At 47.4% G+C, this 24,909-nt stretch overlaps 1 protein-coding gene across 1 annotated transcript in view; it reads left to right on the top strand.

Annotated features, from left to right (window-relative positions):
• The window catches only part of STX8 (syntaxin 8), a 292,040-nt gene that overhangs the window by 266,723 nt on the left and 408 nt on the right, over positions 1-24,909 (top strand). The window lies entirely within an intron of this gene.

Genomic DNA, 24,909 nt, shown 5'->3' with positions numbered 1-24,909 from the left:
CCCGGTTCAAGGCCCCGGCTCCCCACCTGCAGGGGAGTTGCTTCAAAGGCGGTGAAGCAGGTCTGCAGGTGTCTGTCTTTCTCTCCCTCTCTCTGTCTTCCCCTCCTCTCTCCATTTCTCTCTGTCCTATTCAACAACAACGACATCAAGAACAATAATAATGACTACAACAATAAAAACAAGGACAACAAAAGGGAAAAATAAATAAATATTAAAAAAAAAAGAAGGCAGTCCTGGGGAGGAAAGGTTTTTTTTTTGTGTGTTTTTTTTTAAGCTGAGGCCTAAGGCTGGTGCTGGGGAGCTGGGTGTGTGGAAGCAGGCAAGGGTTCAGAAGCAGTGTGAACTATCCCTTGCCAAGGCTCGGAGGAGTGAGAGAGTGTGGCAGGTTGAGAGCTTCAGAGAGGATGTGTCATAATTCGACTTCCTTAATTTGCTTTGAAATGATTCCTGAGATATCTGACAGACCACATGTAATACAAGCCGATAAATATTTCAGAGTCAAAGCTGATGTTTTAGATGATCAGTTCTACATCCCCCCACTACTACCCCCCCCACACACAGAAGAGTGAATTGAAGTTGATGATGTCACTCTGATGATTCGCAAACACCTTTCTGTGCAATTACAGGACATGACAGGTTGGTGTTTGTTTTTGTGTTTAGCATATGAAAGGGAAATGTCTGGCAGGTTGATATGAGACCCATGCCACACAATCATGCTCATCAGTGTGCCTTTATGAAACGGTATCTTTGGATTATTATTTTTTAAAAAAATATTTATTTATATTTATTTTTCCCTTTTGTTGCCTTTGCTGTTTTTTATTATTGCTGTATTGTTGTTGTAGTTGATGCCATCGTTGTTAGATAGGACTGAGAGAAATAGAGAGAGGAGAGGAAGAGAGGAGGAGAGAAAGATAGACACCTGCTGACCTCCTTCACTACCAGTGAAACGACTCCCCTGCAGGTGGAATCTCTGGGTTTTTTTAAGTCTCTGGTGACCCACCTTTAGAGGAAGGGAAGGGAAGACTTCTCCCTCCGTTGCCTTACCCTTGAAAGTGAAGTAAGGGGAGTTGGGCGGTAGAGCGGCGGATTAAGCGCAGGTGGTACAAAGCGTAAGGACCCGCATAAGGAACCCGGATGGAGTCCCCGGCTCCCCAAGTGCAGGGGAGTCCCTTCACAGGCGGTGAAGCAGGTCTGCAGGCGTCTGTCTTTCTCTCCCCCTCTCTGTCTTCCCCTCCTCTCTCCATTTCTCTCTGTCTTATCCAACAATGACGATGACATCCATAACAATAATGATAAAAGAACTATAACAAGAAACAACCAGGGCAACAAAAGGAAATATAAATAAATAAATATTAGAAGAAAGTAAAGTAAACTACACTCGGAGCCCTTAGCCCTGACTCTGACTCTGACCCTGACTGACTCAAGCCTTAACACCTGGCTGGTTTCTTAGATGCCACTATTTCCCAGTCTCTCAGTCTGCTACTATGAACCCTGGGGCTTGGAATTATTATTATACTACTTTATTGGGGGGGGGGGGCTAATGGATGATTGCAAGTATAATTCTTTTTTCCTAAATTTTTTTTTAAATGGTGAAGTCACCATTTAAAAAAATATTTATTTCTTTTTTGTTGCTCTTGTTTTTATTGTCATTGTAGTTATTGTTGATGTCGCCGTTGTTGGATAGGACAGAGAAAAATGAAGAGAGGAGGGGAAGACAGAGAGGGGGAGAGAAAGATACCTGCAGACTTGCTTCGCCGCCTGTGAAGTGACGCCCCTGTAGGTGGGGGCCGGGGCCTCGAACCAGTACCCTTATGCCGGTCCTTACACTTTGTGCCACATGCACTTAACCCGCTGTGCTAAAGCAGTATAATTTTTGATATATGGGTACAGTTTCTCACTTCCCCTATTCACCTTCTCACCAACAGAATCCTTGCTCACCTGTTGGTTAGGGTGAGTGTATTCTAGAATGTCACACAACAGGATCTTGTCCATTTGCTTACAGCGAGCTCCTTGGTGGCAGCAGTGAGTCTGCTGGTCTGTTCTCCTGCCATCAGCGGGGTGGGCAGGCTTCAGATTCTGCCCCAGGCTTTCACCAGGAAACACCAACCCTTTGTCACTCTGCTGACAGCACACTCCAAACGTGGAGAGGCCTCCCTCTGCAAAGGTCAAGCCTAAGGGGTCCTCAGAGGATCTACTGTCCACAGAAGGATGTCTTTGGGAGGGGGAAGATTGTTTGAAAACGGTGCTGAACAAAGGTGACCTTGTCTCAAGCCTTTGCCATGAGGAAGACATGAGCTTCTCTACTCCACAGGGTGACTGTGTTCACAGAGATACCAATGACTTAGTATGAGCTTTGCAGCCCGACCATCCTTGATGCGTCTGCGTGTTCCTTAGCTCCAAGTGCAAGTCCTGACCCTTGCTTCCCAGGCCCCAGTGCAGAGCTGCATCTGAGCCTCTATTGTTTTCCTTCTACAAGTGTTTGCATGTCACCTCCACATCCCAGCTCACAACCACCGTGGTTCTTCCTGCTTCTAATGGAAAACTAACAGCTGGCCAGAGTGCTGGGTACTTTTTCTTCTGTCCCTTGCACCCAGTTCTGTTCTTTCAGACATCACTAAATTAGTGTTCCAAGGCATAAAGGTGTCTGGAGCAGGGCGGGGGGCACCGTGCCTAGAAGATAGAATAAATGTGAATTTGCATTTTATATGAAATACTCTCATTTTTTGGTATTCTTATGCATCTAGGAATATGCTGTTGGAGAATTTTTGTGCAAGCCAGGCTTTTTTGTGATAGTCTTTGAAGAGGGACAGAGAGAGGGAGAGGAAAAGGGAGAGGGAGGGAGAGAGAGAGGTATTTTCAGGGGGAAGTGTGGCAGCTGTGTTGAGTTGCAAAGACAGCAGGCCTGCCTAAAGGCAGGTGGCTGGCTGGATCTCCTCCAAGGTCCCCCTTTTTAAAAATAATTTTTTATTTATTCCCTTTTGTTGCCCTTGCTTTATTGTTGTAGTTGTTATTGATGTCATTGTTGTGAGATAGGACAGAGAGAAATGGAGAGAGGAGGGGAAGACAGGGAGAAAGACAGACACCTGCAGACCTGCTTCATTGCTTGTGAAGCGACTTCCCTGCATGTGGGGGTTCGAACTGAGATCCTTAAGCCAGTTATTGCACTTTGCGCCACCTGTGCTTAACCCATTGTGCTACCACCCGACTCCCCAGGTCCTCTTTGCATGTGGCATGTGCAGTAGGGGACTGAGGGAGAGAGGCGGAGGCATGGGGGGCATTGAGGGTGATCCCAGGTTGAAGGGCAGAACAAAACATCGCTCTCCAAAGGTGGCTGATTGTGAATGCTACTGTAGGTGGCGTTTCCTGTAGGTAATAAAAGCAGCTAATGTCAGTTGAGCGTGTGCCACGTGCCAGGTAGTTTGCTCGGCACTAAGCATTTACCTCCTTTCATCTCCATGACAACTCCAGGAACTAAGGGTTAGCAGTCTCTTGATTTTCAGTGTAGAAGACTGTGTCCCTGGCCCCAGTGACAGAGCTGTGATTTGAATGCAAGCCATTTGGCTCCTCCGCCTACAGTGTGACTTCAGTTGTCACACTCCATGGCCTCCCAACCAGGGGAGGCTCGTACTTGCGCAGATATTCTTAACCCTCATCTCCCGTCATTTCACCACATACTTGGGAAGTGTGACACACGTGATGCCAGAAGTTAGCGGGCTAGGGAGCCCGAGATTGATTCTTGATGACCACTTGAAAGCAGGGGTGGCCTTTTGAACACAGTGGAGCTAATTTTTCTGCCTCAGTGACCAGGACAAACTTTCTAGCCACCCTGAGTAATCCTGACCTATCTGCTGGTCACCACTCAACTCTTCAAGCAAACAGACCACATCTTATTTTTCTTTCCTCTCACATCTCTGAACAGTCATCCCTCCTTTTCCCTCCCCAAGCTATAGATAGTCCGGCTCACCCTGGGAGCCAGAGGAATGCTCAGATTAGGTGTGAGCAGATGTGCTCTCCAAAATGACAGGACGTCTCTCCACCCAAATCACCAGCAGCAGTACACTAGCAAGCCTCATTTTAATCGGAATGTGTTTTCCCCAAACCTTGGGTGACATCTTGCATCTACTATTTCAGCCCACTTCTCCCACCAGCCCAGCCCAGCCCAGCTTCCTTTCCATCTCAACAACCAGCCGGTGGCCAGCACTTTGCAGTGTTCTCAGCCAGCCCTGGTCTAAAGCAAGCCAGCCTCTAAGAAAGGCAGCAGTCATCAGTTTAAGAAGCACACTTGTCATTTGGGCATAGATCTGTTCTTCCTCTTGGGCTACAGTTTCAACCATGTGTCTCCATAGGCCGAGCGAGTCCCAGAGTTTGCTGGCCAGGGGAAAATACTGTCCCGGGAGGTTCTGGGAAACCACTGACAGGCTCTTCCTCTCCAACTCGCCTTTTTCTACACTCCATAATGAGTCCCCTTTCTGTTTCCAGTTGTCGTTACATCACCCTTCATTCCAAGAGGCTTTCGCAATGTGTTATTTCTCAGCTTACATATTATTAACATTTAAGGATGGCAGTTTCCTGATGCCATGTAGGAAGGCACCCTAAACTTAACCACAGCATGTTTTTAAATCCCAGTGTAGAATGGCTGGTTTCTGGAAAGTATTAAGACTTAACTATGTCATCTTGCCCCTAGAAGCTGAGGGAAGGGAAGGGAACATACACCTTTGAGCTCCCACCTCGAATGTACAGCAGAGAGGGATCAGCTGTATTTTGTCTTTTTTTGCATTTACACTTTCTAGCACACACTACATGCTTATTATTTTTTTGCTGGTATGTGCACATGGTACCTTTACACACACACACACACACACACACACACACACGCGCGCGCGCGTGCGCGCGTGTGTGCGTGCAAACACCTCAGTGCATGTAAGGATTTTGGTCTCTTTTGTTCATTGCTATGTCCTCAGTGCCTAGCACAGGGCCTAGGGTCCTGCAGATGCTCAATCAGTATTTGTAAAATAATGAGTTGGGTGGTAGCACACCTGGCAGAGTGCACACATTACAGTGCACGAGGACCCAGGTTCAAGCCCCTAGTTCCCCACCTGCAGGGGGAAAGCTTCATGAGTGGTAAAGCAAGGCTGCAGGTTTTTCTCTCTTTCTCCCCCCCCAACTTTCCTTTCCCTCTCAATTTCTCTCCTAACTCTGCAAAAGAAATAAGATATTTGTTCAGTACACAGATGTCGTCACAGAGATGCAGAATCCCGAGGATGTCAAGATTGGTTTTGTGTTCTCGGCCACATCAGGAACAGAGCTTCTGGCTTCATTTGTTGAGTATCGATTGAGCAGCTCACTGTGTAATGCTTGTAATGTATCAAAGTGTCGGGCACACTGGTGGTGATAAGTGTGACTCCTTTGGGAAGCTGGTAGAGGCAGGAATAATGCCTGGGACTTAGTTGACTTATGCACTCAATAGGCTCCTGCCTGGTGAAGCCTGAGGCAGAAGGATCCCCAAGAGGGAAGACCCTTTGCAGTTAGTCCATCCTGGCCAACTGTTCTTTTAGTTTGGTTTACAGAAGGTGGACTGTGCTCTGAGTTTGACTCCAGAGACCTCTAGCCTGAGAATTTGATCTCATCTCTTATTCACTTTGACGCTCTGGGTCATCTATGACATTAGAATGTTTGTGCAGTAATAGGCTATGACTGGGAAAGAGGAGAGTTTAATGTCTGAGAAGGCTTCTAAATGGCCACAGCTATTTCTGTTGGAACCTCAGGACATTCAGAGTAAGGCCAAACACAGCACAAGATGGGATACTCTGAGGATCAAAGCCTTTGAATACCAAAGCAGAGATGTTCTTGTGCTATTCACATTTATTTAGTTAGTTTTTCTTTACTTGGGGGGGGATTTAATGGTTTACAGCTGACAGTAGTTTGTCCATGTGTAACGTTTCACAGTTTTCCACACAGCATTCTATTTACATTTCTCTTTTGTTTTGTTTTTTTACCAGAGCACTGCTCAGCTCTGGTTTATGGTGGTGTGGGAGGTTGAACCTGAGACCTTGGAGCCTCAGGAAGGCAAGTCTCTTTGCATAACCATTATGCTATCTCCTCCACCCTTCCGTATAACATTCTAACCTCCCACCTAGGTCTTCCTCCGCCATCATGTTCCAGGACCTGAACACTGCCTCCACCCCCACAGACCCCCATCCCCACCCCAGAATCTTTTCCTTTGGTGCAATACACCAAGCCCAGTCCAAGTTCTGCTTTGTGTTTTCCCTTTTGTTCTTATTTTTCAACTTCTGTGTGAGTTCATCCCATATCCATCCTTCTCCTCCTGGCTTATCTCACTTGATATGATTCCTTCAAGCTCCATCCAAGATGAGGTAAAGAAGGTCAATGCACCATTTTTAAAAGCTGAGTAGTATTCCATTATGTATATAGACCACAGCTTTCTCAGCCACTCATCCGTTGTTGGACACCTAGGTGGCTTCCAGGTTTTGGCTAATATCAGTTGTGCTGCTATGAACACAGATGTACACAGATCTTTTTCGAATGGGTGTGTTAGGTTCCTTAGACTATATATACCCCCAGGAGAGGAATTGCAGGGTCATAGGGTAGGTCCACAGCTAGCCTTCTGAGAGTTCTCCAGACTGTTCTCCACAGGGGCTGGACCAACTGACTTTCCCACCAGCAGTGCAGGAGGGTCCCCTTGTCCCCACAACCTCTCCAGCACTTACTGCTGTCGTTTCTGGTGTATGACATTCTCACAGGAGCTACTCATATTTTTCCAAATAATTGGAGAGCAATAGTTACTTTTGTTGATGGTCTCTTTAGTGAAAGACCTTGAATACGAAGGAGAGGAGATGACTCTGGCTCATTTAGGTTAAAAGACATGTAACTTCCTGGAATAATGGGTTTCTTAGAAGAATAAAGAGCTGACCAGATCTCTGGTAGAGCTGAAGTTAAGGCCGAACCCCTAACTGTCCTCAGTCCAGAATTCCTGGAGAAGAGAACCTTGTTGGTCTACACTGGGTGTCATCACTGGGTCCTTCTACTGTGTATACAGAGACTGGGTCCAGTTGAATGGACATGGCTACTGGGCCGTCCACCATATGTTCTTTTGAAGTCTGCCACTCAACAGATTCAGTTCAGATTGCCTTATCCTTTTTTGCGTCCTGGTCAAATGATTAGTTAAGCGTCTGATGTATTGAGGGGGGGATTCTCTTCATGACTGCACCTCTGCCCTGCCTTTCTCCAGAACTTGGGCGGCACCACTGTCCTGTCACCGTGCCCTTTATCCCTAGTGGATACCAGGTGACATCTCCCAGTCGAAAAAGCATAAATGAAGGGGCTTGTAATGGCGACTCTGGCGCCATCCAGAAATCTTTTGACACTTTGTCAAGAGGGAATCGTCAAAACAAGATATCCACAGCAGCGTTCCCAACTGTCTTTCAGAGACACTTGGATTTCTGCCAGACTTCAGACAGATTCATGTCCACAGGGGTAGCGTGCAGCACAGCGAGGAGCTATTTCTCAGCAAGTATCGATGTGCCAGAGAATTGGCATTCAATTATTACCTTGACCACCTACAACAAGCTGCTTTTTTTTTTTTTTGATCACTAATAAGAAGGACTGTCTATTTACAACTGAATTCTGCTCTTAGCTCATGGTGATTGTTGGACTGAACTTACTTTAGGGAAATGGATAACACTTTAAGAACACAGATGGGGCCTAGACACTAGTCAGCACTTTTTTTTTTAATTAAATTTTTTATTTATAAAAAGGAAACATTGACTAAACCATAGGATAAGAGGGTTACAACTTCACACAGTTCCCACCACCAGAACTCTGTATCCCATCCCCTCCCCTGATAGCTTTCCTATTCTTTAACTCTCTGGGAGTATGGACCCAAGGTCATTCTGGGATGCAGAAGGTGGAAGGTCTGGCTTCTGTAATTGCTTCCCCACTGGCTGAACATGGGCGTTGACAGGTCGATCCATACTCCTAGCCTATCTGTCTCTCTCTTTCCCTAGTGGGGAAGGCCTCTGGGGAAGCAGATCTCCAAGACACATTGGTGGGGTTGTCTGTCCAGGGAAGTCTGTTTGGCATCCTGCTAGCATCTGGAACCTGGTGGTTGAAAAGAGAGTTAACATACAAAGCCAAACAAATTGTTGAACAGTCATGGACCTAAAGGCTGGAATAGTGCAGATGAAGAATTGGGGGGGGGGGGGATCTCCATTTTGTAGATAGCTAGTAGGCATATTTTAGTTATATTCCAAAGGGTCTGTGACTATACTAGTGTTGTTTTTTTGTTTGTTTGTTTGTTTTGTTTTTGCCTGAGCCTGGTATCTGATATGCAGGTGGATCCTAATTATTGTCTGGGGAGGTGATGTGATAGCTGGAAGAAGGATCTGAAAGTTGGATCAGGGAAGAGAGTAGCGCCCAAATATGGGAAAGGGGTATAAATATTGTTGACTGTGAACCCCATCAATTTGATGTGATCTGGGTCCCATATTCAGCTCAGGAGCCCATGTGACCTCCGCATCCCTGTAGATCTGAGCTCACATTCTGTGGTCTATGTAGGAACTTTCCAAGCTGCCCCAATATCAGGACCCATCTTCCTCAGGTGTAGCATAGAGTATGTTGTCCAGCCTCCCTTCAGAGGATGGAACACTCTCCACCATAGTAAGCACTTTGTTACACAGGAAGCAGTGAAGATTTTGCCATGCTGCCTCTAAGGGATAGTGTCATCTGCAGAGAGGTTTTTGTTTGTTGGTTTGTTTTTGCTTTGTTTTGGGGAGGCAAGAATGAGCTGATTTTCTGCTTCACTTGGGATCTGCAAAGAGCTAATGTGTGTCTTTGCACGTGCTGGGTCTGTCTGGCAGAGGACACTTAATATTAACATTTATTGAGTGCGTTTTTTGATGTAGTTCATTTGAACTCTCTTGGGCAAAGGTAACCAAGGCCAGCGCCCTTGGTCAGTAGCCCATTGGGGTCGATTGACCAATGAGTGTGACCTCCATCACGGTGACCTGGTTTGCCCTGGGTAGGTGAGATGACCTCCCCCCCTTCTGATCTCTGATGACTGGGTGCCCGCCTCACAGTGACCTCCTGGCTGTGCCCATCATCTGATGCCCTGTGTTGACCTGCTGTTAGCCTGGATCCCAGAGACCAGGGCCCAGAGCCTGCCTTTCCTTGGCTTCCATCCAGCTCCTCTGCCCTGTTCACTGCCATCTTAATTTCTTTTCATTTGCTGTTTCTAGGAAAGTTTTTTTTTTTCTTCAACTGAACCCCCCACCCCCCACAACTTCTTAGGTCACTGTTCCCTGCCAAAATCACCCTCATTCTCACTGGCCTCCAGATGTCTCTCTCTACCCTTCTCCTCTCGCTTCTTTTCAGACTCCCTTCTTTTTCAGTTCTTTCTGCCAGTCCTTGCGCTTTGCACCACGTGCGCTTCGCCCGCTGGGCTACCGCCCGACTCCCTTCTTTTTCAGTTCTGATGAGCATTACCTCATCCTTACTGAAATGGGGACTAGCCCCTTAGCCCTGGACTGGGGAAATGTATTCCACCGCCCCCCCCCCCCCCCCGCTGGATTGCCAGTGTCTGGAAGGTGCCACTCTCCCGTCCAAGTCCCAGAGCCTACCCATGACATGCGGGGCACTGGGCTTACCATTCTCTCTCTCTCTCTCTCTCTTTTTTTTTTTTAAAAATATATTTTAAGACTTTTAAAAATATTTTTTAATTTCCTTTTTGCTGCCCTTTTTTAATTGTTGTAGTTATTATTGTTGCTATTGATGTCATTGTTGTTGGATAGGACAGAGAGATGGGGAAGACAGAGAGGGAGAGAGAAAGATAGACACCTGCAGACCTGCTTCACCTCTTGTGAATTGACTCCCCTGCAGGGGGCTCAAACCGGGATCCTTACTCCCATCCTTGTGCTTCGCACCACATGCGCTTAACATGATGCACTACCGCCTGACTCCCTGGGCTTGCCATTCTGTCTTCAGGAAACTGTATGCCTCAGAATGGAGCCAGCCTCTTGATGTCCGAAAGGGCTAAGCGGGCCTCCCACAGCCCTGGGGAATTTGTATCACTCCTCGTGGTCCCTGAGGAGACTGGTGCAGAGGTGTTGGGCACATGGCTCACACAGACCAGCTAGGGGCCCAGCTGGAGTTTGCTCTTCATCCCATACCATGTTCCTGGACCAGAATCTTGTCAAACAGCAGGCAATTTAGTCATAGACTCATGCAGTCAAAGTGACATAAAGCCAAGGTCCAGTTAAGGTGTGTGTGTGTGTGTGTGTGTGTGTGTGTGTGTGCACGCGCGTGTGCATGTGTGTATGAGACAGAGAGGTAGAGAGAGTGTGTGTGTGTGGGGGTTTACCAGAGCACTGCTCAGCTTTGGTTTATGTTGGTATAGGGGACTGAACCTGGGACTTTGAAGCCTCAGGCATGAGTCAGTCTCTCTCTGCCCCCCCCTTTGCCATCAGGGTTATAGCTGGGACTTAGTGCCATATGATGAGTCCACAACTCACAGTGGCCATTTTTTCTTTTCTTTTTCTTTCTTATTTTTATTAGATAGGACAGAGAGAAATTGAGAGGAGAAGGGAACATAGAGAGAAGGAGAGAAAGATACCTACAGACCTGCTTCACTGCTCATGAAGCAGACCCCCTGCAGGTGGGGAGCAGGGCTCGAACCCTGGTCCTTAACGCTTGGTGACAATGTGTGCCTAACCATGTGCGCCACCGCCCGGCTCCCTATGAAAGTCTCTTTACGTAACTATTATGCTCTCTCCCCCGCCCCCAAGATGTGTTTCTTTGAAAAGCCACACTGTCACTTCTGTGTCACAAACCCTGGCTCTCCCATGGCTCCCCAGCTGCCTCCCATGCTGACCCCTAACTCCCTGAGTTGGGCTGAGTTACCACTGTGCTCCCACAGAGAGTGTGGATATTCACCCAAAGCCTGTCCTGCTCTGGGCCGCCGTTGTCATCTTACTCATAAACTGAGGGAATTGCTGATCTACTGACCTCACTACCTTATGGTGAGGAGAATTTGGGGTTCCAGCACTGTGAAACTTTCTGAGCACAGGCACCTCACGCCTTGACAGTAGTTCTTATTTTCCTTTCTTTTTCTTTCCTCCTCCTCCTCCTTCTCCTCCTCCTCCTTCTTCTTCTCTCTCTCTCTTCTTTTTTTTCTTTTTTTAATATTTATTTTTATTTATTTATTCCCTTTTGTTGCCCTTGTTTTATTGTTGTAGTTATTATTGTTGCCATTGTTGTTGGATAGGACAGAGAGAAATGGAGAGGGGAGGGGAAGACAGAGAGAGGGAGAGAAAGACAGACACCTGCAGACCTGTTTCACCACTTGTGAAGCGACACCCCTGCAGGTGGGGAGCCAGGGCTTGAACCAGGATCCTTATGCGGGTCCCTGTGCTTAGCGCCACCTGCGCTTAACCCGCTGCGCTACAGCCCGACTCCCTCTCTCTCTTCTTTTATAGAGCCAGGGTCAGACAGAGTTTTTAAATTTTCCATTCAAACAGAGAGCCAGAGAATGAGAGAGAGAAAGACTGTAGAACTAGATCTTTCCCTGGGGTCATGGCACTTCCCTGTGGTATTAGGTTCAAACTAGGCAAGCCTCCCACCTGGTGAGCTGTCACTCTGCCCACTCTTACTTCTCACTCCTGTTCCTGTTGCACTGCTGCTGTTGTCATTGTCATTGTTCCTGTGCTGTCACAGGCAGAGAGAGAGTGCCCAGGCTCCCCAGTCTCTCCACCTATCATCCTGTGTCACGGGACATGTTACAGTCCTGGGCACAACTTCAGAGCTCACCCAGGCCTTTGAACATCTCCTGAGCTCCCCTCTTGATCTCCTTTAACTCCCCCCCCCTGACCTGCGACCTCTGACCTACTGTCAGCTTGAGCCCCTCTGCTGTGTGTGTGTGTGTGTGTGTGTGTGTGTCCCCGCCTTTCTCGTTGTAGCTTCTCACAGCTCCTCTCACCCGGCATCCACTTGGCTGTGCTCCGGGGGCCTCTTGACTTCAGCCAGCATTTTGCCCAGTACAGCTGCCCTTCCTGTGGTTAATAACCAAAACAGAAGGCGCCAGATACTCCACTCTGAACTTCCAACCTTTCCTGGATGCCCATCGCCACGGCTGGGCCTCTGCTCCAACGGGGGCTCTCTGTTCCTGAGCTAAATGCCACCCAGGTGCTCCTCTATTTTTGCTCCTCTGCCTTCTCTTTCGGAATGGATGACAGGTTCTTTCTGTTGTTAAACCGAGAGGCCAGCTCTCTCCACAGGATGTTTATGGAACCTCTGCCACGCACGAGATGCCCTTCTCTCTCGGGCAGTGGATTACACAAGAAGGAATAATCATTGCCATCTTAGCACCCTTTTATGGGGTGCCAGTTATGTTCTGAAAGCTTTATGTACTTTGACTTACTGAGTCCTGAGGACAAACCTATGAAATTGGTCTTTCCAGCCTCATTTTATAGATGGTGGGACTGAACTCAGAGTCAAGAAGCTTCCCTGACATCTCATACTTAGTAAAAGTGGCAGGTTTAGAATTCCAAAACCCTGCCCCTCCCACCCCATCCCAACTGCACGGTGCCTTTTTGGTGATTCTATGACCTCAGGAAAAAAAAAAACTATTAATAAGCAATATCAAAATTGAAAGGTGAAGGAAAATAATATATAAGCAATAACCTGACCTTACCTGCAACTCTGCAGCTGGTGGAGATGAGAGTGTCTTAGAGGAAGTGGGATCTGAGCTGAGCGCTCTCCATTGTTATCCTGGGCTGGGGGAGACAGGAGTGATGGTGCAAGCAGGAGAGATGGAGAGATCTCCCCCCTCCACCACAAAACTCCACACTCCCACAGAGAGGAAAAGTCCAGAGGGAATGGTGGGAAGGGTTGGATGCTAGGTAGGAATGAAACTCAGCACATCAGAGAAAACTTTAGTTCTGTTGTGTTTTTGTTGTTTTTTTAAGTGGGGGAGCAGACACTAGTGTATGGAGCTGTTGGGTGGGAGAGATTCAAGAGGGAGGGACAGGGAGGCAGTGGGTGCCTGTTGGTGCTACCAGTGCCCAGCCAGGCCATGCTCCTGTGTTGGTTTCTTCCAGCCCTGCTGAACTTGCAGGGCTGTTGGAGGAACGCCTTATGCCCACACCCCGTGGTTGACCAACAAAGCAAACACATTTCCGGAGTGGGCAGGCTCAGGCCAAGGGGTGATTGATTTTTTTTTTTTTTTGCCTTCAAGGTTATTTCTGGGGCTTGATGCCTGCACTAAGAATCCACTGCTCCTGGAGGCCATTTTTCCCCACTTTGTTGCCCGTGTTGTTGTCCTTATTGTTGTTATAGCTATTGTTGTAGGATAGGACAGAGAGAAATGGAGAGAGGAGGGAAAGACAGAGAGGGGGAGAGAAAGATAGATACCTGCAGACTTGCCTCACCGCTTGTGAACCGACGACCCCCGCCCTCCCCCCCGCAGGTGGGGAGCTGGGGGTTTGAACCCATATCCTTGCTGCTCCTTGCGCTTCACGCCATGTGCGCTTAACCCACTGAATGGCACCCGGGGGTGATTTATCTTAAGGGCAACTGCAGCTCTCTAGGCATTCAGTCTGGGGCAAAAAAAAAAAAAAAAACTAAACTAAACTAAAAATCAAAATGTAAATATATTCATCTTCTCTGCCCAGGCGTTTATTCACTCACTCTTTTTCTTAGCATATTTGCCCAGTGGTGGGGATTAAAGGGGACATTTACATGAACTTTTGAAAACAAATATTTCACTTTTGTCTTTTCTCCCATTCATTCCCCCACCTCAACTCAGGAGCCTGCTGCAGGAAAAAAAAAATCTGTTTGATCAGTAAGTTAATACATAAGCAAATGTCACCTGGCGACAGGCGACAGGCACAACTTAGGGAGGGGCTGGGGAGACATCTCTGGGAGTGTCTCCTAGATGTCCTGTGTGACTCCTGAGAGGTGACTAGCTAGTGAGAAACTCTCATCAGCCCTAACTCTTCCTTCCACTGTGAAGTCATCCAAGGCAGTTAGGAAAACAGAAAGGTGTGCACTGCAGTTCAAAACAGCCATTGTCTGTCAACGGGTAGCCCGTAGGACTTTCCTGTAATCAACAACATCAGAGAAAAAGACAGCTAGATAACAATCACCCGCCCTTTGTGGGGTGGCAAAATAGCTCACTTGGATAGCATGCTCCTCTGTCATGTACACGGCGACCCAGGTTCTGACTCTAGCCCCACCCTACTGAAGGAAACTTCGGTGCTGTGGTCTCATACTCTCTCTGACTTTTTGTCTTCTCTGTCTCTATCTTTATCTCTATCTCTCTGTGTCTTTTCTGTATTGTCCTGCCTGCCCCCCCTTCTTCTCTGTTCCCAAGTATCTTTCCCTCCCCCCTCCCCCAACACACACACACCTGAAGGGGTGAATGGCCAATGCAGAGAGCTGTTCTTTTTTTTTTTTTTTTAAATATTTATTTAATTATTTTCCCTTTAGTTGCCCTTGTTGTTTAACATTGTTGTGGTTATTGATGTCGTTGTTGTTGGATAGGACAGAGAGAAATGGAGAGAGGAGGGGAAGACAGAGAGGGGGAGAGACACCTGCAGACCTGCTTCACCTCCTGTGAAGCGACTCCCCTGCAGGTGGGGAGCTGGGGGCTCAAACCAGGTCCTTGTGCTTTGCGCCCCCCTGCTCCCTGTGCTGTGCCACCACCCAACTCCCCAGAGAGCTGTTCTATCTCTCCCTCTCCCTCTCTCTTTCTCCCTCCCTCCCTCCCCCCTCTCCCCACTCTGTGGCAGAAGTATTGGCAATACAACCTCTTGTAATCTGTAGGTTTCACTGGAAAAGAAAAGGGGAGGGGAGGAGAGGGAAGGGAAAAGGGAAGGGAGGGGAGGGGAGGGGAGGGGAGGGGAGGGGAAGGAAAGGGAAGGAAAGGGAAGGAAAGGAAAGACTGGCTGTTAATACAGACGAACAAGCTTCAGGAAACAGCCCTGTTCCTGAGAGACCGTGTTTCATATCCTTTCCCAGTTTAAGGAGTTTGTTTTCTGACATCTTTTTTTAATTGCTATGAGCTGGACTTGTAAATATGGCAAGTGGTTGAGTAATACTCATCTGGTAAACTGACCAAAGGAAATGGACATTTTTTTCCGCTCTTGTAACTCTGGCACCCAGGCCAGCCAGGAGGGGAGGAGGCAGGCAGGCAAGTGGGGGAGCAATTGGGGGTGAGGAGGGGAAACTGGCCTCACCAGGTGCCCACAGCTCCAAGCGGGGAGCCCTTGGTCAGGGTCCCACCAGGTGTTCTGTGCCGGGGCTGGGGGCAAAGAGCATCCATTGTTTAAGAAGTTGGAAGGTTCCCAGAAGTTCAACTGTCTTTCCTCGTTCTGAAATGTCAAACATTTCCTTAGTTGGGGGATGGATGGCTAGACCCCCTGAGCCTTGAAGCTCTATTCTGAGGCAAAAGAAAGCAGCTCTCTGTCAGACATGACAGACCGCCAGCCCCGCCTTCCCCAGTGGCCCTGCCTCCTCTGGGCCAAGGTCTTCCCTGCTGGTCGCTGTCTTTAGGGAAGAGCAAACCTCTTGCTAATGTGACGTGGTGGCAGGGGTGCCTTCTGGATTTTTTTTTTTAACGGTGTTTATCTTGTAAGTATTTATAGTTGAAAAATACCTGGAATTAAAAAAATCATATACTAGATAAGGCCTGGAGGTGGCACAGTGTATAAAGTGTCGGGCTTGCAAGCATGAGGTTCCAAGTTCAATCCTGACATCACAAGTGTAGAGTGATGCTCTGGTTCTCTCTCTTTCTCTTTTTGTCTCTCAGTGTGTGTGTGTGTGTGAGAGAGAGTGTGTGTATGTGTGTGTGATTAATAAATCTTTGAAAAACTCAATTGGGGCAGAGTACAGGTGAGGATATAGACCAAGCCATGGATCTATCCTGTCCGAAGCTGAGTGCGAGGTTCACCAGAGTTCATTATATCCTTTTGTCTTTGTATTTGTTGCATTAATTTTTTTTTTCAGTTCTACCATAAAAATTGGGAGTTTGGAGAGGAAGGGGCTAGGGAGACAGAGTAATAGGTATGTAAACAACTCTCATACCTGAGAGTTCCGAGGTCCCAGGTTCAGTTCCCAGCACCAACATAAGCCAGTTCTCTCTCTTTTTTTTAAATATTTATTTCCTTTTGTTGCCCTTGTTTTTTGTTGTTGTTGTAATTGTTGTTATTGATGTCGTCGTCATTGTTAGATAGGACAGAGAGAAATGGAGAGATGAGGGGAAGACAGGGGGAGTGAAAGACAGACACCTGCAGACCTGCTTCACTGCCTGTGAAGCGACTCCCCTGCAGGTGGGGAGGCGGGGCCTAGAACTGGGATCCTTATGCCAGTCCTTGAGCTTTGCGCCACATGCGCTTAACCCACTGCGCTACCGCCCAACTCCCTACATCATAAGCCAGTTCTGAGCAGTGCTCTAGTTTTAAAAGGGGGGGGGGCAGAAGAAGGAGAGACGATGGATACTATTGGGAAAAAGAAAAAAAGAGAAAGAGAGAGAGAGAGAGAGGAGAAACTTTTCTTGATGACAAACTCCCTAAGAGCACGACCCACTCTCATGAGGAGAAAGTCCCGATGCAGGTTTTCTAACTCAAAGGACCCTAGGCCCCCCTTCTTGGTAACCCCACCCTCCATCAGGAGTCTGGGTCCCCTGGGCTGGGCCCCACTGGTGCAGAGGAAGGGCTAGAATGCTGAGGTCAGCCCCTCTTCCTCTTGTTAGGGCCTTAGCCAAGACAGGTAGGCCTTTGGAGTCTCAGCTCCCTCAGATAACACAGACACCAAAAGTTATCTATTGTGGAGGGTAGAGGGGAGCAAGGCCACTACTTTGTAGCACTTTGCATAAAGCCTGACACTCATGCATTTTTTAAATATTTATTTGATAGAGACAGCCAAAAATTAAGAGGAGGGGGAGATAGAGAGAGAAGAAGACAGAGAGACACCTGCAGCACTGCTTTATCACTTGTGAAGCTTTTCCCCTTCAGGTGGGGACTGGGGGCTTGAACCTGGGTCCTTGCACACTGTAACGTGTGCTCAACCAGGTGCGCCACCACCCGGGCCCCACTCATGCATTTTCTGCAGATGATTTAGCTTTTCATTGATTTAAGAAAGATCCCTGGTTCCTCTTCCTCTAACACCCTACAGAGGTGAGAGACCCATTCAAGACAGATGCCAGAGCTGTCCATTCCAAGAAAGCCAGGCTTATTAAAGAGAAAGGACTACAGATAAGGTGTGTGGACACCTTTGCTTGAACCAAAGGAGCCAAAAGGCTACAGTTGGCTTTTGCTTCTCGAACACTGTCACTTGCGTCCTCAAATGACCTCCTTGCTGCCTCTCTGTTCCTGCCAGCTTAAAGCTGTTTGTTGAGAGTCTCCCACCCAAAGAGTCCCTGTGTGTACTGAGAAGGACTTAATGTGTTATTTGTCACTGCTTTTACAGTCCCCTTCCCTTCCCTTCCCTTCCCTCCCCTTCCCTTCCCTTCCCTTCCCTTCCCTTCCCTTCCCTTCCCTTCCCTTCCCTTCCCTTCCCTTCCCTTCCCTTCCCTTCCCTTCCCTTTCCTTCCCCCCCCTTTTTTTTTGCCTCCAGGGTTACTGATGGGGCTTGGTGCCTACACTATGAATCCACTGCTCCCGGAGGCCATCTTTTTTCCCATTTTTGTTGTTGCTGTTGTTGTTGGATAGGACAGAGAGAAATTGAGGGAAGAGGGGAAGATAGAAGGGGGAGAGAAAGATAGACACATGCAGACCTGCTTTACCACTTTCGAATCAACCTACCTGCAGGTGGGGAGCTGGGGACTCGAACCGTGATCCTTACACCCGTCCTTGCGCTCCACGCTATGTGTGCTTAACCCAGTGCACTACGGCCTGGCCCCCTAGAGCCCCATCTTTTCATCTCTAGGAATGAACCCAATAGCTTGCCCATTGGTCCAAGTACTGTCTGGTGGCATCAGCTAGAGGGTGTTTCCCCCACAGGTTCTGTGTGCCTTATGGCATCTTTGCCATGGCACCATGTGTATAACGCAGTTTCTGTGATGGACTAGTTCACAGCTCTGTGAGGCATTGCATGGATAATTTCAACAGACCCACCCACCATTTCTTCTCAAACTGTCCTGTTAAACATCTCCCAAACTCACAAGCTTGTCTCTGTCCTGCCGGCATCTCTGCAGATCTGTTGACTAGGATTGACTGTTCATTGACTTTTCTCTTGTCCTGGCCTCCTTGACACATTTTTCTCAACTTCCTCCCTCCCCTCCCCTCCCCTCCCCTTCTGAATGTTTTTGATGCTCCTAGTCTCTTTCCAATATTCAGCACTGTTCACTGTTCACTTATCTAAAACGGAGCTATCTTGTGCCACTTTTGTGAGCCAGGTGCTGTTTCCAGGGACTGGAAACACTGGACCACAGCTCTCGTTACAGATACCATATGCCAATGGCAGAGACAGACCTAGCTGAGGACCTTAATTATATTTTAAGAAGGTCATTGTGGGCTGGGAAGATAGCATAATGGTTATGCAAAAAGCCTACCGTGTCTGAGACTTTGAAGTTTCAGGTTCAATCCCCAGCATCCCCATAAGTCAGACTGAGCAGTGCTGTGGTAGAAAAGAAAACAAACAAGCAGTGTCACTGCAAGAGCCGGGCAGTGGCACACCCAGTTGAACGCATACATCACCATGGACAAGGGTCCAGGCTCAGACCCCCTGCCCCCACCTGCAGGGGGGAGCTTTACAAGCTGTGAAACCGTGCTACAAATATCTCTCCCTCTCTATTTCCTCCTTCCCTCTTGATTTCTTTCTCTCTATAAAGAAAGGGAAAAAAAAAAGTCCTGTAAAGACAGTGGACAGTGAGAGCCCATACAGTTCATTGGAGACCATGGAGTCCCACGACTGCTTCTGAGCTTTGGAAGACAAGCTGCAATGAAACAGAACAGAAAGGGACAGAACTCTGAGCAGGGAGAACAGTTTGCAGTGGAGAGACAGGGCCTGGCAAGGTGCATGACCTGCTGGAGGAACCCAAGCCAGAATGGCTTGGCCTCAGAAGTGGGGCCTGGCTGCAGGGGCAGCGAGGGTCAGATTGTACGGGGCCTGCTAGGCAAAAAATAAAGGGTTTGGATTTCATTTTAAGCCGTAAGACAGAACGAAGTCAGGAAGTAACCTGATCTGATTTAATTTCCACTCCTGCTCAGTTGTGGAGAATGGATTGGGCAAAGCAAGTGGCAGGTCAGTTCTCTGCAGTGACCCACACAGCAGATGGTGGGCACTTTCCTGATGCCTCAAGGCTTTTCCCCTGGATGTATACTTTATCTTCTTCCTAACCACTTTCTGATCCTTGATTTTCTTTGTGCTCAGCATTTGTTCTGTAATTTTCATAATCATTCTGGGTTTGAAAACTCAAGGTCACAGGCTCTGGTGTGTCCTTTGGGCCTCGGCCCTCTGCCTTGCCCACACGAGGAGCCTGTCAGTCCCACTTGCTCCTGCAGCTCTGATCCTCTGGTCCTGTTTCCCCCAGCATTGGCGCAGTCCTGAAACACCACTTGCTATGTCCCTTCTTGCTCAGAAGCTCTTCCTTGACCTTCAACCCAGTTCTGGACAGTCAGCAAATGCCCCCAGCGCTCCACCCCAGTCTGTCTGTTTCCTCCACTTCTATTATTCCTTTTGATACTGAACAATAGAAGCCTTTGACCTCAGCCAAAAAGTAATGCAGTTTCTGTTGAAGTGGAGCTTCTGGTCAACCTGGAAATGTTCCTAGAGGCAAAATGAGTGAAAAGGTTTATTATCTTCTGGTTCTGGTAAGAATATGGACTAAGGTAACACACACACACACCTTCTAGAAATGCTAGATAAAATATTCCGACTTCTCAGGGGGCCAGGCGGTAGTGCGGGTTAAGTGCACATGGCTCGAAGCGCAAGGACCAGTATAAGGAACCCCATTTGAGCCCCTGGCTCCCCATCTGCAGGGAGGTTGCTTCACAAATGGTGAAGCAGGTCTGTAAGTGTCTATCTTTTTCTCCCTCTCTCTGTCTTCCCCTCCCCTCTCAATTTCTCTCTGTTCTATCCAACAACAATAGCAGCAGCAGCAACAACGACAGTAACATCAACAACAGCAACGGAGGAAAAAAGATGGCCGCCAGGAGCAGTGAGTTCATAGTGCAGGCACTGAACCCCAGTGATAACCCTGGAAGCAAAAAAAAATGTACCTTACAATTTCTCCTAAAATGTTAATGCATAGTTGCATTTACAAGTAAGAAAGGAAATTCCCAGATGAAACCAATGGAGAAAGAGCACAGATGCAGAACCTGAGTGAATGAACTGATACACAGAGAGGCTGCTACCCGCCACAGTGCTGGAGGGCAGTTGGCAAAATCCTAGAAAAGGTCAGGCGCGTCCGTAGTGTGGGCTTTGCAGATCCCGGTGGACTACAGCTTTCGTTACCGATACCGTTTGACAATATAAAAACATTCTTGGGTTGTATGAATCAGGGAGTAGAGGAAAAAGCACCGGTTGTGATAGGGATATAAGGAAGTTTGTCAAATATCTTGAAATCTTTTCTCTGTATTGGAGACTAGGAGTAAGCTCTGCTTACATGGGCTGAGTTTAAAATTTGTACCACTTTAGGGAGCCGGGTGGTGGTGCACCGGGTTGAGCGCACATGGCGAGAGCGGAAGGACTGCCGTAAGGATCCCAGTTCGAGCCCCTGGCTCCCCACCTGCAGGGGGGTTGCTTCACAAGTGGTGAAGCAGGTCTGCAGGTGTCTCTCTTTCTCTCCCCCTGTCTGTCTTCCCCTCCTCTCTGTCCTGTCCAGCAACAACAACAACCAAATGCAAAAGATGGCCCCCAGGAGCAGTGGATTTGTAGTGCAGGCACTGAGCCCCTACAATAACCCTGGAGACAAAAAAAAAAAAAAAAGTACTGCTTGAATTGCATTTAACCTTGGGGAGAGCTGATAAAACAAAATTTGAGGGAGTCTGTGATTATGGAATGGAAATCAGATTGCATTCTTATTTTCACTAACCTCCCATTAAGATTTAACATTTTCTTCAGATAACAAGGAAGGCAACAGGCCACAGTAGTACCAGGGCAGACACAGTCCTTGTAACTTGGTCACCAGCCAAAATCACAGGTGTCTTCCCAGCAAAATGGAGCACAGACATTACTAGCGCATACATTTTTAAATATTTTATTTTGATGAGGGTGTTTCGATACAACTGAAAAATCTTGGACACGCTTCTAAATAATCAGGCCAAATAAGACACTGATAAATTTTGTTTAAATATTCAAAATTTAGAAACTAACAACAGCAACATTACTTCATGTCAAAACTTGTTAGCTTAGAGGGATTATATTTAGAAAAAAGAAAGAAAGGAAAGAAGGAAGAAAGAAGTAGAGTGAACTAAGCTTTAGACCAAGAATTGAGAGAACGGAAACCCAAGGAAAATGGTTGAAGTAGGATCAGTACAGAGAAATGCAGAAAAACATAACGTTTAAGCAGGAGATTATGGACAGAGTCAAAAGTTGCTCTTGGAAAGGATTAATAGAAAAAGAGAGAGACAGTGGTCCGGGAGATGGTGCACTGGATAAGGCATTGGACTCTCAAGCATGACGTCTTGAGTTCGATCCCTGGCAGCACATATACCAGAGTGCTGTCTAGTTCTTTCTCCTATCATTTTTCATGAACAACTAAGTAAAATCTGAGAAAAAATAAAATAAATTAAAAATTTAAAAAAGAGAGAGAGAAACACTTGAGGCAAGGGTAGTCGGGAACAGAGAGCCTGTACCAGTAAGTAATGTCAGAAGTGAAGAGGAGGATTTAGACATAGTATAATGTTTAAATTATAAGACAGTATAATGAACAGTTTTATGTCAGTGCGTTTGAATACACTGGAAAAAATGGACAATTTCCCAGAAAAATAAATAAGCTAGCAGAGCCAACTCAAGAAGAAGGGGGAAGCCAAGTCCCCAGTGTGGGAAACTCTCCAAGTGTAGAGAGATTGCTGAGGAGACAGTGAGCAGCCAGTCACTCTGTCCTGGAGGTGATCATGCTCTGGGTGCTGTTGTGGACAGGGTGCAGCAACACAGACAGTCACTGAAACCCCAGACTCCTGTCAGTTCCGTCCAGTGGGACCTTATAGGATGATAGAAATGTTCGCTGTTGTCTCTGGTCAGGCCGGTAGCCACTGAGCACATGTGGAAATTGTGCCTTTGGAATGTGGTTCTTCCAGGCACGTGAAATAGAAAAAGGTGGAATGGGGGGCGGGGCAGGCGATAGCACATCCTTTTTCAATTACAGAAAAGTCATTGATATATTATTGATCTTATTAACTAGATAACCACTTCTAGCCGCATCTGAGTTTTAAAGTTTAATCCTTGCACCGGTCCTTGTGCTTCGCACCGTTTCTCTCTGTCCTATCCAACAATAACGACATCAATAACCACAACAATGTTAAACAGCAAGGGCAACAAAAGGGAAAGTAATTAAATAAATATTAAAATTTTTTTAAAAAAAGAACAGCTCTCTGCATTGGCCTTTCACCCCTTCAGGTGTGTGTGTGTGTGTGTGTGTGTGTGTGTGTGTGTGTGTTGGGGGAGGGAAAGATACTTGGGAACAGAGAAGAAGGGGGGGCAGGCAGGACGATACAGAAAAGACACAGAGAGATAGAGATAAAGATAGAGGCAGAGAAGACAGAAAGTCAGAGAGAGTATGAGACCACAGCACCGAAGTTTCCTTCGGTAGGGTGGGGCTGGGGCTAGAACCTGGGACAGACACCTGCAGACCTGCTTCACCGCCTGTGCAACGACCCCCTGCAGGCGGGGAGCCCGGGGCTTGAACCAGGATCCTTACGCTGGTCCTTGCATGGTGGGAAGCACAAGGACCAGTGCCAGGATTAAAACTTAAACTCAGATGCGGCTAGAAGTGGTTATCAAGTTAATAAGATCAATAATATATCAGTGACTTTTGTGTAATTGAAAAGGTGGTAGCCTTGAATCCTGACTTTACTGGAAGTATCTTCTTAGTCTCAGGTGGGTCAGCTCATCTGCTACTGTCAGGTGAAGGCAGGGTCTGTCCTTGAGATAGCTTCACCTCGGACTGGGAAATCTGAAGAAAACTTTAAAAAATTGTTTGTAATTATCTTTATTTATTGGATAGAGACAGCCAGAAATTGAGGGGGGGGGGAGATAGACAGGGAAAGAAACAGAGAAACACCTGTAGCCCTGCTTCACTACTCATGAAGCTTTCCCTCTGCAGATGGGGTCCAGGGGCTTGAACCTGGGTCTCTGTGGACTAATGTGTGCGCTTAACTGGATGTACCACCACCTGGCCCTGAACAGTTTCTTTTTCTTTTCTTTTTTTTTTTAAATTGTCTTTATTTATTGGATAGACACAGCCAGAAATTGAGATGATAGGAGGAGATAGAGAGGGAGAGAGACAGAGAGACACCTGCAGCACTGCTTCACCACTTGCAAAGCTTTCCCCCTACAGGTGGGGACCGGGGACTCAAACCCAGGTCCTTGAGCATTGTAACATATGCACTCAACCAGGTGGGCCACCACCCAGTGCCCTGAACAGTTTCTATCTCTATGAGAGAGAGAGAGACCAGAACACCACTTGCAGTGGTGCCCAGGATTGAATTCAGAACCTCTGGGGCTTCAGGCCCGTGAATTCTGCTCTCTGAAAGGTTGAGCTATCTTCCCACCTGATTTTTGGTTTTGCTTTTGATCTCATGGTTCCTCACTTCTCTACTGGGGTCGAAATGACTCAGGTTTCCTCAGTGAGCTGTTGGGTGATGACCTGGGAAGAGCCACATCCTGTCTCCGCTATGCTTTGCCCATGCCAGCCTCAGGTGTCTGGCAGTGACGAACGCTCACTGCACATGGACTAGTGGCTGTAGAAGAGTTCACTGAGTGAAGGAGCTCTGTCCTCTTGGACTTGTTTCATCAGTGTGGTTTGAGGGAGTGGGCAGTCATCAGTCCAGATGCCTGAGCCTGAGTGGGAGGGGGGTTGGCTAGAATAGCTGGTCGCAGGGAGCAGAGGAGCTGGGAGGGCTGACACTCTGCTTGGTGTTCCGCAGCCAAAAATTTTAGGAACTAAAAACATACTTGAGTAATACTAGTAGGAAGGCCCAGTGACATAGCTCACCTGAGGGCACCTGTTTCCTCATGTATATGACCCAGGCTCAAGACCCTGGTACACCCCATGGGGAACTATGGCACTGGGAGGAAGAGAGAGAGGGAGAGGGAGAGGGAGAGGGAGAGGGAGAGGGAGAGGGAAAGGGAGAGGAAAAGGGAGAGGGAGAGAGAGGGAGAGGGAGAGGGAGAGAGAGGGAGAGAGAGGGAGAGAGAGGGAGAGAGGGAGAGAGAGGGAGAGAAATAGACAAAGAGAGATTTCTCTTTGTTGGATATTTTTACAGATGGGTGACTTAAATTTCTTGGGCTCAAGAAAAGGCAAAGTCACGTAGATAGTGGAGAAAATAGATTCTAAAATAATCACTGCTTTTCTTTAAATATTTTTTTCATGTTTATTTATTCCCTTTTTTCTTGCCCTTGTTTGTTTTATTGTTGTAGTTATTATTGATGTCATTGTTGTTGGGTAGGACAGAGAGGGGGAGAGAAAGATAGACACCTGCAGACCTGCTTCACTGCCTGTGAAGCGACTCCCCTGCAGGTGGGGAGCCGGGGGGGCTTGAACCGGGATCCTTACGCCGGTCCCTGCACTTTGCGCTACATGCGCTTATCCGACTGTGCTACCACCCGACTCCCACTGCTTTTCTTTCCCTTTCTTTCTTTCCTTTTCTTTTCTTTTCTCTTCTCTTCTCTTTTCTTTCTTTCTTTCATTTTTCTTTCTTTTCTTCTAAAATTATCATTTCTCTGTAGGCTCTG

The sequence above is a fragment of the Erinaceus europaeus genome, chromosome 12, assembly GCF_950295315.1.
Source record: "Erinaceus europaeus chromosome 12, mEriEur2.1, whole genome shotgun sequence".
Classification (NCBI taxonomy): domain Eukaryota; kingdom Metazoa; phylum Chordata; class Mammalia; order Eulipotyphla; family Erinaceidae; genus Erinaceus; species Erinaceus europaeus.
The sequence above is the reverse complement of the archived record's forward strand: the minus strand, read 5'-3'. Positions and strand labels throughout refer to the sequence as shown.